The sequence below is a fragment of the Rana temporaria genome, chromosome 7 (assembly GCF_905171775.1).
Source record: "Rana temporaria chromosome 7, aRanTem1.1, whole genome shotgun sequence".
In the NCBI taxonomy this organism is placed as follows: Eukaryota; Metazoa; Chordata; class Amphibia; order Anura; family Ranidae; genus Rana; species Rana temporaria.
The window spans coordinates 69117772-69131443 of record NC_053495.1 but is presented as its reverse complement, the minus strand read 5'-3'; the positions used below and the strand labels follow the sequence as shown (position 1 = coordinate 69131443).

Genomic DNA, 13672 nt, shown 5'->3' with positions numbered 1-13672 from the left:
GTACTAAGATTTGTAGGTAAAGTTGATCCAGGGTAAATCCGATTGCCTCTCGGGGGGGATCAGGAAGGATTTTTTTTTTCCCCTGCTGTAGCAAATTGGATCATGCTCTACTGGGGTTTTTTGCCTTCCTCTGGATCAACTGTGGGTATGGAGTTGGGTGTATGGGATTGTACTGTGTTTTTTATTTTGTTTGTTTTTTGTGGTTGAACTGGATGGACTTGTGTCTTATCAACCTGACTATGTAACTATGTACCATTATATGTTCTGGGAGATATTAACTGCTGTACAGACCCGATTTTAGACAAACATCCCGCGGGCACAGCTAGCCGGGGGACCAAAACGCACTGCATTGAAAAAAAATTTATAGATGAGGTAGGCTGAATAGATCCGAGGAGAGCGAAACACCCGGGGTTGAAACAATTTTCATGCTTTTCCAAGAGCCAATCTTCATTGTCATGTATAGACCTGTGTATATGCTCATTTGCAGCAGAACGTTATGTTTCAGAGGTTACATATGCTCCCCGGAGTGTATCGGATCATTCCCAACTGGTGGTTCAGTTGGAGGTAAGCTTGCCTTCAGATCTGGCTCAAGCCCCTTGGAAGTTGAATGCCTTCTGGCTCCATCTCCTCCCCGCTCATGGGGCAAGTTGTGACACAAATTATAAAATTCTGGAGGATTCATGTGGGTGGGCTAAACACCAGTATCACTTGGGAGGCCTTTAAGGTGATGCTTAGAGGAGTCTTCATTAGAGAGATTTAAGCGATTAAGCGTAACATTAATGCTCAGAGGGAGGACATGGAACGGATGGCAGGAGACTCCAAAAAAGCTGTTGTTGAGAACCCCACGGCCAGCAATAAAGAGGCATGGCTGGCTGGCTGCCCAGGTGGCCTTGGGCCATCTGACCGCCTCGGCGGCAGAGAGAAAGAGATTTTTTAACAGGTCTGGCTTTTACGAAGAAGGGGAACACACAGGTCGTCTCTTAGCCAAAATTGCCCACCAAGTGTCCCTGTCTATTGGGGCGCTGCGCACTGGGCGAGTGACTAACTCCCCCTCTCAGATAATGTCCACCTTAGTAGATAACGTATTCTTCCCTTTACGAATCCAAAACAAACCTACACGACAGATTCCCTCCACCAATATCTTGATACTGTGTAACTTTCCCAGATGTCCTCCTCCTCTAGGATGCAATTGGATGCTCCCTTAACTTTAAAGTAACTACAGGTAGCGACCAGTGCGTTCCCCAATTCTAAGGCCCCAGGTGATGATAGTCTACAAGCAATATGCAGAATGTATACTAAACTATTGAAAGTCTTTAAATGAGGCTAGGGGGAAGGAGGCGCTCCCCCTTGAGCTACAATTGTGCCGATATTGAAGCCACATAAGGACCCCCTTGACCCAGGTTCATATTGCCCTTATCTCCCTTTTGCAAAATGTCAAGATTTTGGCGAAAGTCTTGGCGCTATGTCTTAACATGGTGATCTCCTTGATTATCCACTCGGATCAATCCGGATTTATGCCCCAAAAAAATAAAAAAAGGCAGCCATTAATTTGCACGGCCTCGTTCTCAATATCCAGTCTCCAGCGGATAACGGTGGGGACCGGGCATTACTGTGCCTTGATGCCAACAAGGCTTTCGATAGTCCCATTCAATGCCATCTCTGGACAGTCATGCACAAATTTGGGTTCAGGGATAGATTCACTTCATGGGTTCAACTGCTATACTGTACACCGGTGGCAAACATCAGGGAGGGAGGCCTGTTTTCCCCTAGTTTTAAACTATACAGAGGCACAAGGCAGGTTTGCCCTCTGTTTGCCCTGGCCATAGAGCCTCTGGCTGCCATGGTCAGCTATAATACATCTATACAGGGATCTTCATGAAAAAATAATGTTGTACGCTGACGATATGATGTTGTTCCTTGGTGATAAATCTACTTCCCTTCGGGAGGCTATGAGGGTGATAAGGGAATACAGAGACACAGGGGTAAAAAAAAAATCTAAAGATCTGCAACAAATTAAAAATAAAAAAAGAAGGAAAAACTAGTATAAAAAAAGTCTCTAATAATGTTCTCGATTGTGACAATATGTTCCAAAAATGGTCCACATCCATATGTGAAAAATACCAAAGGGGTTGACAAATACAAATTTGCTTGGAATCTAGGAGCCAGCTAAAAAAGTTAGGAGCCAGAAAACGCGCCCCGTCCCGACGAGCTTGCGTACAGAAGCGAACACATACGTGAGCAGCGCCCACATATGTAAACGGTGTTCAAACCACACATGTGAGGTATCGCCGCGATTGGTAGAGCGAGAGCAATAATTCTAGCCCTAGACCTCCTCTGTAAGTCAAAACATGCAACCTGTAGAATTTTTTAAACGTCGCCTATGGAGATTTTAAAGGGTAAAAGTTTGTCGCCATTCCACGAGCGTGACATGTTGGGTATCAATTTACTCGGCGTAACATTATCTTTCATAATATTAAAAAAAAATGGGGATAACTTTACTTATTTTTTAATTAAAAAAAGTGTCATTTTTTTCCCAAAAAAGTGCGCTTGTAAGACAGCTGCGCAAATACGGCGTGACAGAAAGTATTGAAACAATCGTAATTTTATTCTCTAGGGTGTTAGGATAAAAAATATATATAATGTTTGGGGGTTCTAATTAGAGGGAAGAAGATGGCAGTGAAAAATAGTGAAAAATTACATTAGAATTGCTGTTTAACTTGTAACGCTTAACTTGTAATGTAATTTTTTTTTTTTTCCCCCCCCCTTCCAAGCCAAGTCGCCAGGACCCTATTTCTAGTCGCCATGGCGACCTGGCGCCTGGGATTTGTCGAGCCCTGAAATACCATATCAATTTAAAGCAAAGTGATTAAATATAACAAAAATTAATCAATCAATAATATGATGTGTAGTGATGCTGGAATATATACATGTTTATCTGGATGCATACGGACATACTATATGTCACAACCCCCAAGCACACTGTGAATACGCAAAAAGTGTAACTGCATGTGCGCACACAGCCACACACACACACACACACATATATATATATATATATAACGCATTCTATATAGGATCATAATTTCTCCTTTTGCGATCACATATGCAAGCTGAATGGTTTAGCTATTATAGTGGAAGTAGGGAGATGCAGGATTGCATACTGAGTGGAAAACAAAATATGCAACATATATTGCTCAATGGGCCTTGTCCACTACTCCTTACTGCAGGGGAATAAGACTCCTCTAGGGAAACTGTGCAAAAGAAATCTCTTAAACATGGTGCAAGCTGATGGACTCTCATTTTCCTTAACTGTATCCAACTGACACAAAGCTTTTTCACTTGAAGATTGAGCTTGCAGCTTTTCTACAAACTCTCTTTTTCTGTTTAAATAGATTTAAAGCGGTGGTTCACCCTCCTTCACATCATTATACCATTACATTCGGCATCGTAGCGCGAGCTACGGTATGCCGGTCTTAAATTTTTAATCCCCGTACTCACTGTGCTATCGATCATTGAAGAATCCGACTCCCGCGGGGAATGGGCGTGCCTATGGAGAGGGAGGATGATTGACGGCCGGCTCTGGCACGTCACGCTCCCCGAAGACAGCCGGAGTAGGTCTCGGCTCTTCACGGCGCCTGCGCACAGGCTATGCGCAGGCTCCGTGAAGAGCCAAGCCTATTTCGGCTATTTCCGGAGAAGCGTGACGTGCCAGGGCCGGCCGTCAATCACCTTCTCTCACCATAGGAACGCCCATTCCCCGGAATCTTCAATGAGCCATAGCACAGTGAGTACGGGGATAACAAATGTAAGACCGGCATACCGTAGCTCGCGCTACGATGCCGAATGTAATGCTAGAATAAAATTTTTTTTTTTTTTTTTTTTTTAATAGGGTGAACCCCCGCTTTAAATACAAATTAATGAATGCATATTAACTACTTCCATACAGGGCATTTTCACCCTCTTCCTGCCCAGACCAATTTTTAGTTTTCAGCACTGTCGCACTTTGAATGACAATTGTGCGGTCGTGCGACGTGGTTTCCAAACAAAATTGACGTCCTTTTTTCCCCACAAATAGAGCTTTCTTTTGGTGGTATTTGATCACCTTTGCGGTTTTTATTTTTTGCGCTATAAACAAAAGAAGAGCGACAATTTTGGAAAAAAAACACAATATCTTTTACTTATTGATTGAATAAATATCATAATTATTTTTTTTTAAAAAACTATTTTTTTCCTCAGTTTAGTTCTACATATTTTTGGTAAAAAAAAAAAATCACAATAAGCGTATTTGATCCGTTTGCGCAAAAGTTCTAGCATCTACAAAATAGGGAATAAAATTCTGGCATTTTTTTTTTTACTAGCAATGGCGGCAATCTGCGATTTTTATTGGGACCGTGACATTGTGGCGGACATATCGGACACTTTTGACACATTTTTGGGACCATTCACATTTATACAGCGATAGTGCTATAAAACTGCACTGATAACTGTGTAAATGTGACTGGCAGGGAAGGGGTTAACACTAGGGGACGCTGAAGGGGTTAAATATGTTCCCTAAAGTGTGTTCTAACTGTAGGGGGAGGGGGACTCACAAGGGGAGGAGACCGATGTGTGTTCCTTTGTACTGGGAACACACATCGGTCTCCTCACCGCTGACAGGACATGCATCTTTGCGTTTACACACACACACAGATCTATGTTCCTGCCGTGATTGCGGGCAATCGCGGGTGCCCGGGGGACATCGCGCGTGCGCCCCCTAGCCGTCCGGGAAGGCAAGGACGTCATATGACGTCCACCCAGAGGGAGGGAGGGTTCCTGCCGAAGTCATTTTACAATGACTCGGTAGGGAAAGTGTTAAAGAGCGATGGAATTCTTGAAGGGTTCTGCCCTTGTTGAACATACACGTCAAACATATCTCCGTTTTGTTGTATTTACAATACTTTATTAGGATTAAAATGCACCTTCACTATTTTTCTATGAAGTCTCGTTAAGGCAAGCAGACATTAATCATTGCAACACATTACAGTTTTTTATGACATGGCGTTTCGTTAATACCACAATCATTTTCAACTATATGTATTTTTCTTTATAGAACATCAACATGTTAATCATCTGTGTTTAATGTATTCCTCGCGTTTTTTTGGATTCTTTTTTTCTGGTGTTTCATGTGCATATTTTATGACGTTGCTCGCAGTCCAATGTAGAATACTTATTTGTGTCATTATATGAGTTCACCATAAAACAGTAATCCACACATTCATGTTTAGAGATGTGCCCATGCAGTTACACTTTTTGCGTATTCACAGTGTGCTTGGGTGTTGAGACATATAGTATGGCCATATACATCCAGATACACATGTGTGTATATATGCCAGCATATGTACACTACACATCATATTATTGATTTATTAATATTTGTTATATTTATTCACTTTGCTTTAAACTGATATGATATTTTTCACATATGGATGTGGACCATTTTTGGAACATATTGTCACAATCAAGAACATTATTAGAGACTTTTTTTTTTAATTCAACTCCTTTATACTCGTTTTTCCTTTTTCATTTGCTGCAGGTCTCTAGATTTTTTACCTGTGTCTCTATGTGTTCCATATACAGGTCCACTCCATGTGTGAAACATCAAGGTTTAATTATATGTGTGCAATTGAATTGTTCTCACCTTCAGCCCTGGTTCACACTGGGTACGATTTGGAACGATTTGAGATGCGATTTGACATGTCAAATCGCATCTCAAATCGGCGGCAATTGTCGGCAATGGCACTGTCCTAATCAGTGCGACGCCGCATCTGCGATTTCAAAAAGTAGTTCCTGTACTACTTTTTGCGATTTCGGGCCGCGATTTACATTAAATTGCGGCCGAAATCGCGGCAAAATCGCGGTAAAATCGCGCATTTTACCGCGATTTTGAATTCGCAGCAGTGTGAACCTAGGCTTAGCCTGATTTTACCGCGATTTTGGCCGCAATTTAATGTAAATCGCGGCCCGAAATCGCAAAAAGTAGTACAGGAACTACTTTTTGAAATCGCAGATGCGGGGGTCGCACTGATTAGGACAGTGCCATTGCCGACGATTTGAGATGCGATTTGACATGTCAAATCGCATCTCAAATCGTTCCAAATCGTACCCAGTGTGAACCAGGGCGTTGTGTGATTGGTGGAAGATCACATCCACCTCCTTTTTAACCACTTAAGACCCAGACCATTATGGCCCCTTTTTGCAATTGCGTGGTCGTGCTACGTGGCTCCCAAACAACATTGGCGTAATTTTTTCCCCACAAATAGAGCTTTCTTTTGGTGGTATTTGATCACCTCTGTGGTTTTTTATTTTTTGCGCTATAAACAAAAATAAATAGAGTGACAATTTTGAAAAAAAATGCTATATTTTTTACTTTTTGCTATAATAAATATCCCCAGTTTAGGCCGATACGTATTCTTCTACATATTTTTGGTAAAAAAAGAAAAAAAAAACGCAATAAGTGTTTATTGATTGGTTTGCGCAAAAGTTATAGTGTTTACAAAATAGGGGATAGTTTTATGGCATTTTTATTAATATTAGTAATGGCGGCGATCAGTGATTTTTTTTCGTGACTGCGACATTATCGCGAACACATCGGACACTTTTGACACATTTTTGGGACCATTGTCATTTTCACAGCAAAAAGTGCTATAAAAATGCACCGCTAACTGAAAATTACACTGGCAGTGAAGGGGTTAACCAGGAGGGGACGCTGTACGGGTTAAGTGTGCCCTAAGGGAGTGTTCTTACTGTAGGGGGCGTCACTGATCGACGTTCCCCAACACAGGGAACAGACGATCAGCGACAGCCACACTAGGAAGAACAGGGAAAGGTTTGTTTACACTTACCTCTCCCCGTCTTCAGCTCTGTGACCTGATCGCGAAATGATTTTTCTTATAACAAGTAAAAAATATCGAATAAACGAAATTTTAGTCAAACATTTAGGCCAAAATGTATTCAGCCACATGTCTTTAGTAAAAAAAAAAAAAAAAAAAAAAAAAAAAATCGCAATAAGCGTATATTTATTGGTTTTCGCAAAAATTATAGCGTCTACAAACTAGGGTACATTTTCTGGAATTTACACAGCTTTTATTTTATGACTGCCTATCTCATTTCTTGAGGTGCTAAAATGGCAGGGCAGTACAAAACCCCCCCAAATGACCCCATTTTGAAAAGTAGACACCCCAAGGAAACTGCTGAGAGGCATGTTGAGTCCATTGAATATTTTTTTTTTTGTCCCAAGTGATTGAATAATGACAAAAAAAAAAAAATTACAAAAAGTTGTCACTAAATGATAGATTGCTCACACATGCCATGGTTATATGTGGAATTGCACCCCAAAATACATTCTGCTGCTTCTTCTGAGTACGGGGATACCACATGTGTGGGACTTTTTGAGAACCTAGCCACGTACAGGACCCCGAAAACCAATCACCACCTTCAAGATTTCTAAGGGCATACATTTTTGATTTCACTCCTCACTACCTATCACAGTTTCGAAGGCCATAAAATGCCAAAATAGCACAAAACCCCCCCCAAATGACCCCATTTTGGAAAGTAGACACCCCAAGCTATTTTCTGAGAGGGATGTCGAGTCCATGGAATATTTTATATTTTGACACAAGTTGCGGGAATATGATAAACTGTTTTTTTTATTTTTTGCACAAAGTTGTCACTAAATGATATATTTCTCACACATGCCATGGTTATATGTGGAATTGCACCCCAAAATACATTCTGCTGCTTCTCCTGAGTACGGGGATACCACATGTGTGGGACTTTTTGGGAGCTTAGCCGCGTACGGGACCCCGAAAACCAATCACCACCTTCAAGATTTCTAAGGACATACATTTTTGATTTCACTCACACAAATCTTGAAGGCGGTGATTGGTTGTTGGGGTCCCGTACGCGGCTAGGCTCCCAAAAAGTCCCACACATGTGGTATCTCCGTACTGAGAAGCAGCAGAATGTATTTTGGGGTGAAATTCCACATATAACCATGGCATGTGTGAGAAATATATCATTTAGTGACAACGTTTTGTAATTTTTTTTTTTTTTGGTCAATATTCAATCACTTGGGGCAAAAAAATGTAATATTCCATGGACTCAACATGCCTCTCAGCAAATAGCTTGGGGTGTCTTCTTTCCAAAATGGGGTCATTTGGGGGGGTTGTGTGCCATCTTGGCATTTTATGGCCTTCACAACTATGATAGGTAGTGAGGAGTGAAATCAAAAATGTATGCCCTTAGAAATCTTGAAGGCTTTTCGGGGCCCCGTACGCGGCTAGGCTCCCAAAAAGTCCCACACATGTGGTATACCCGTACTCAGGAGAAGCAGCAGAATGTATTTTGGGGTGCAATTCCACATATAACCATGGCATGTGTGAGAAATATATCATTTAGTGACAACTTTGTGCAAAAAATAAAAAAAACAGTTTATCATATTCCCGCAACTTGTGTCAAAATATAAAATATTCCATGGACTCGACATCCCTCTCAGAAAATAGCTTGGGGTGTCTACTTTCCAAAATGGGGTCATTTGGGGGGGTTTTTGTGCTATTTTGGCATTTTATGGCCTTCGAAACTGATAGGTAGTGAGGAGTGAAATCAAAAATTTACACCCTTAGAAAGCCTGAAGGCGGTGATTGGTTTTTGGGGTCCCGTACGCGGCTAGGCTCCCAAAAAGTCTCACACATGTGGTATCCTCGTACTCAGGAGAAGCAGCAGAATGTATTTTGGGGTGTAATTCCACATATGGGGGAGTATGCTTTGCGCGTGGGTGTAAGCGTTACTGGCACTAGCGACACTAATACAGCGATCAGAAAAATGATCGCTTAGTGACGCTGGCAATAGGGGGTGAAAGGGTTAACTCTAGGGGCAATCGGGGGTTAAAACCTTTATTAGAAAATGTATGGGGGTACCTAACGCTATAAAAACCTGGCGGGCGAACCTCAAAAAATAACTAGCTACCTAGCGGCACTAATACAGTGATCAGAAAAACGATCGCTTAGTGACGCTGGCAATAGGGGGTGAAAGGGTTAACTCTAGGGGCAATCAGGGGTTAAAACCTTTATTAGAAAATGTATGGGGGTACCTAACGCTATAAAAACCTGGCGGGCGAACCTCAAAAAATAACTAGCTACCTAGCGGCACTAATACAGTGATCAGAAAAACGATCGCTTAGTGACGCTGGCAATAGGGGGTGAAAGGGTTAACTCTAGGGGCAATCAGGGGTTAAAACCTTTATTAGAAAATGTATGGGGGTACCTAACGCTATAAAAACCTGGCGGGCGAACCTCAAAAAATAACTAGCTACCTAGCGGCACCAGCGACACTAATACAGCGATCAGAAAAACGATCGCTTAGTGACGCTGGCAAAAGGGGGGTGAAAGGGTTAACTAAGGAGGTGATCAAGGGGTTAAAACCTTTATTGGGGGGGGGGTAGGGGGCTACCCTGGACCTAACACTTTTAACCCCTTGATCACCCCCTAGTTAACCCTTTCACCCCCCTTTTGCCAGCGTCACTAAGCGATCGTTTTTCTGATCGCTGTATTAGTGTCGCTCGTGCCGCTAGGTAGCTAGTTTTTTTTTGAGGTTCGCCGCCATATTTTTATAGCGTTAGGTACCCCCATAAATTTTCTAACGCTATAAAAACATGGCGGCGAACCTCAAAAAAAAACTAGCTACCTAGTGGCATGAGCGACACTAATACAGCGATCAGAAAAACAATCGCTTAGTGACGCTGGCAAAAGGGGGGTGAAAGGGTTAACTAGGGGGTGATCAAGGGGTTAAAACCTTTATTGGGGGGGTAGGGGGCTATCCTGGACCTAACACTAACTGCCTGACACTAACTGCCTGTCACACTGACCTCCGGGGAGCGATCGCGACGGAGCGGCTAAAAACAAATAGCCGCGCCGTCGTCCCGGATCGCTCCCCGAGCTCCCCTCTGCTAGACGTGGGTGGGGGGTCCGATCGGGACCCCCCCCCCGGTACATACGGAGGTCGGGTCCGCTCGGGGAGCGATCCGGGACGACGGCGCGGCTATTTGTTTTTAGCCGGTCCGTCGCGATCGCTCCCCGGAGCTGAAGAACGGGGAGAGCCGTGTGTAAACACGGCTTCCCCGTGCTTCACTGTGGCGGCGCATCGATCGGGTGATCCCCTTTATAGGGGAGATCCGATCGATGATGTCATTCCTACAGCCACACCCCCTACACTAGTAAACACACACACAGTGATCCCTAAATGTTACAGAGCCCCCTGTGTTTAACTCCCAAACTGCAACTGTCATTTTCACAATAAAGAATGCAATTTAAATGCATTTTTTGCTGTGAAAATTACAATGGTCCCAAAAATGTGTCAAAATTGTCCGAAGTGTCCGCCATAATGTCGCAGTCACGAAAAAAAAAAAAAAAAAAAAAATGCTAAAAAAATATCCCCTATTTTGTAAACGCTATAAATTTTGCGCAAACCAACCGATAAACGATTATTGCAATTTTTTTTACCAAAAATAGGTAGAAGAATACGTATCGGCCTAAACTGAGGAAAAAAAATGTATATATGTTTTTGGGGGATATTTATTACAGCAAAAAGTAAAAAATATTGCATTTTTTTTAAAATTGTCGCTCTATTTTTGTTTATAGCGCAAAAAATAAAAACCGCAGAGGTGATCAAATACCACCAAAAGAAAGCTCTATTTGTGGGGAAAAAAGGACGCCAATTTTGTTTGGGAGAAACGTCGCACGACCGCGCAATTGTCTGTTAAAGCGACGCAGTCCCGAACTGTAAAAACCCCTTGGGTCTTTAGGCAGCAATATGGTCCGGGGCTTAAGTGGTTAAGATCTGATTACCTTTAGGCATTGAACGTAAAAGCCAGAATCTTTTTTTTTTTTACATATTGCATCTTATCAATCATTAGATGTGGTGCATGCAGGCATGTACTGACCATCGGGAGTTTCCCGGGGCTCAGTGGGCTGGTTTCAGTGACAGCCAGTGGCGTCGCTAGGGGGGTGGCTTTTTTGAACTAGAGCCCAAATCTGGGGCCTATAGCCCAGAGTCCCCAACCACAGGGCCGCAGCCTACTACCGGGCCGTGGCCTCTCTGCAGCCATGCGGCGGGCAGCACTGTAGAGCGGGTAGGTAGTACGGGAGAGCCGGGTGGGCGAGAGAGCAGAGAGATGGCATCGTCCTCTGCATCACCGCTGATCCGCCTTGCATCGGGGGCCCGCGGCAGCACCATCTTTCACTGCCTGCCCTCTCTTTGGTGACCCTGATGTAAGAAGTGGCTCTCTAGGGCCCCCGATGCAAGGACAGGAGGCTCTCTGGGGACCCCGATGCAAGGACAGGAGCCTTTTTTTTGCGTATAGTTTATATACTAGGGTGACCAGACATCCCCCAGTTTCAGGGGACAGTCCCCTGATTGAGGACACTGTCCCCGGACCAAATCTGTCCCTGGGTTTGTCCCCAGATTGGATTTGATAAGGGGCAGGGGCAATTTCAAAGACAGTCAGTGCAGAATTAAAATAAAAAAAAATTGAATTACACCCCCCCCCCCCCCTGCTCCGCGGTGCCTACTAGCATAGGGGGGTTGTATTTTTCCCATGTTCTGTGCCCCTTTCTGATGATTATGTATTGGTCGGAGCAGAGGGAATATTTCTTCAGTTTAGGGCGCATGCCCATCCAGCTTCGCTTACATTTTCTTCTGCCTTGGCTAAAATTCTGGCCAGCCACCTGCCTATCTACTTGCCTTTCCGTGGCGGAGCGATCTTCCTCCGCTCCCTATCCAGTAGTAGCCGGGACCCGAAAATTAAGACTTGAGAGGCTGTGGCGACAGGTAGAGAGTCGCTGATTGTTGCCATTACTAGTAAAGAAAAAATATGTCCCGGATTTAATTAAAAAAATCTGGTCACTTTATTATATACTGTTTTTGTGCATGTTTGCAAAATTATTGTGGGCCGGTCTGGATGATGTCCAGAGCCACATTCTTGTCCAAGTCCAGCCCTGGGTGCATGCATTGGTTTTCTTTTGCCTTTTTTCCCCCCCATTTTCACCTGGTGCCAGTAACACACCTCCTGTATTAGTGTGTCCCCACTCTGGATGAAGGAGAACCAAAAAAGTGAAATAGAGACCCCTCTGGACAGCAGAATTGCGAATACAGCTATCACATCTAAGAAATGGTAAACTGAATTTTAATAAACGTTTGCTTTTGGATTTAATACCATTTTAGGCAATTACATGTTTATGTGTATATATAATAAATTGGATGCAGATATCCTAACGCATCCGTCTTCGTTTACAAAACTGTTAAGCCAAGTCAACATTAACGTGTATTAGATGAGTGAACAACGCCATGTAAAGTGCGCGCTTTCCGCCGTTAGCAGTCAGACACGGAAGAGACAGCGCTGACAGCAACATCCCGCCAAAACAGCACAGTGCCTCAGACATGAGCTTATTCTTCAACCCATTACCACCACCCCTTATAAAAGGAAGATGCTTACCGGCTACCGGTCTTCAGGCCCGTCACAACACACGTTGCTAATGGCGAACCGTTTTTTTTCCTCTTTGAAACAGCAGATTTGCCGACAACGTCTGCGCTCGCACAGACTTGTGGGATTTGAAGTTCTAAGTAGTGATGAAAGCCTTTCCAGAGTAACAGCAGATACTACAAATCCCGAAATGCTATGCGCGAAGAGCAGCCGTAGGCGGGACGGTTCAGAGTATTACTATATGTTGAAACAGCGGTGACCGCGATGTTCCCAGTGCTGATTAGTTATCGTGTAGAGGCAATATTGTGTAAGTTTTGAATATTAATTAGGAAAAAAAAAATCCAACAGGCATACGCTTTTGAATATAATGTCACAATAAACTTTTTTCCAGATTCGCAATCCTCTGCAGAATGCCCAGCTCTGTGTACATTTCTGACACAGTGACAGAATGCTAGGCGTCACCCTAAACACGCCAATCAAAAATTAAATTAAATAAGCAATAATTAAAGCAGAGGTCCACCTAAAACAAATATATTAAAAGCCAGCAGCAAATACTGCAGCTGCTGACTTTTAATATATATACACTTACCTGCACGCAATGTCGGCAGCCAAAGCCGAGCAATCTCTCGGCTGCCCCCGCCGCCATCCTCGGTGAGGGAATCAGGAAGTGAAGCGTTGCGGCTTCACTGCCCGGTTCCCTACTGCGCGGCGCGTCCTCACTGGTCCTCGCTGTGTTCTGGGACCTGTGTGTTTCCCAGAAGACAGCAGGGGGGGGGGGGGCATGAAGGGTTGTGACTCCCGTGGGAGTCTATTCCCGGAAGTGGGTGCAAATACCTGTATTTTACAGGTATCTGCACCCCCCCTGAAAGGTGCCAAATGTGACACAGGATGGGGGGAGGGTTCCGAAAAGCAGAGGTTCACTTTTTGTGTGGACCTCCGCTTTAAAGATATACACGAGTTTAGCATTTTTGGTAGAACCCCGGGAGTGTTTACAGTCCAGCACTGGATGATATTGCTGTTATTACAGAACACCGCCTGATACTAACCAAAAAAATTACTGACTCCAAGGTGGCTACAACTTTTTTTCTCTGTACCAGCTGTTCTTTTAAAACAGTGAAATCATCCAGTACCGGACTGTATACGCTCCCAGGGTTCTGC

At 43.6% G+C, this 13672-nt stretch overlaps 1 protein-coding gene across 2 annotated transcripts in view; it reads right to left on the bottom strand.

Annotated features, from left to right (window-relative positions):
* RANGAP1 (Ran GTPase activating protein 1) overlaps positions 1-12646 on the bottom strand; it is a 218029-nt gene extending 205383 nt beyond the window's left edge. Inside the window, exon 1 of one of the 2 annotated variants that reach the window (XM_040359566.1) lies at positions 12527-12646. The gene's annotated coding sequence lies outside the window, so the exon portion shown is untranslated. The remainder of the gene's footprint in view (positions 1-12526) is intronic. The other variant, XM_040359567.1, reaches the window with a different exon arrangement.
* Positions 12647-13672: the final 1026 nt, after the last annotated feature.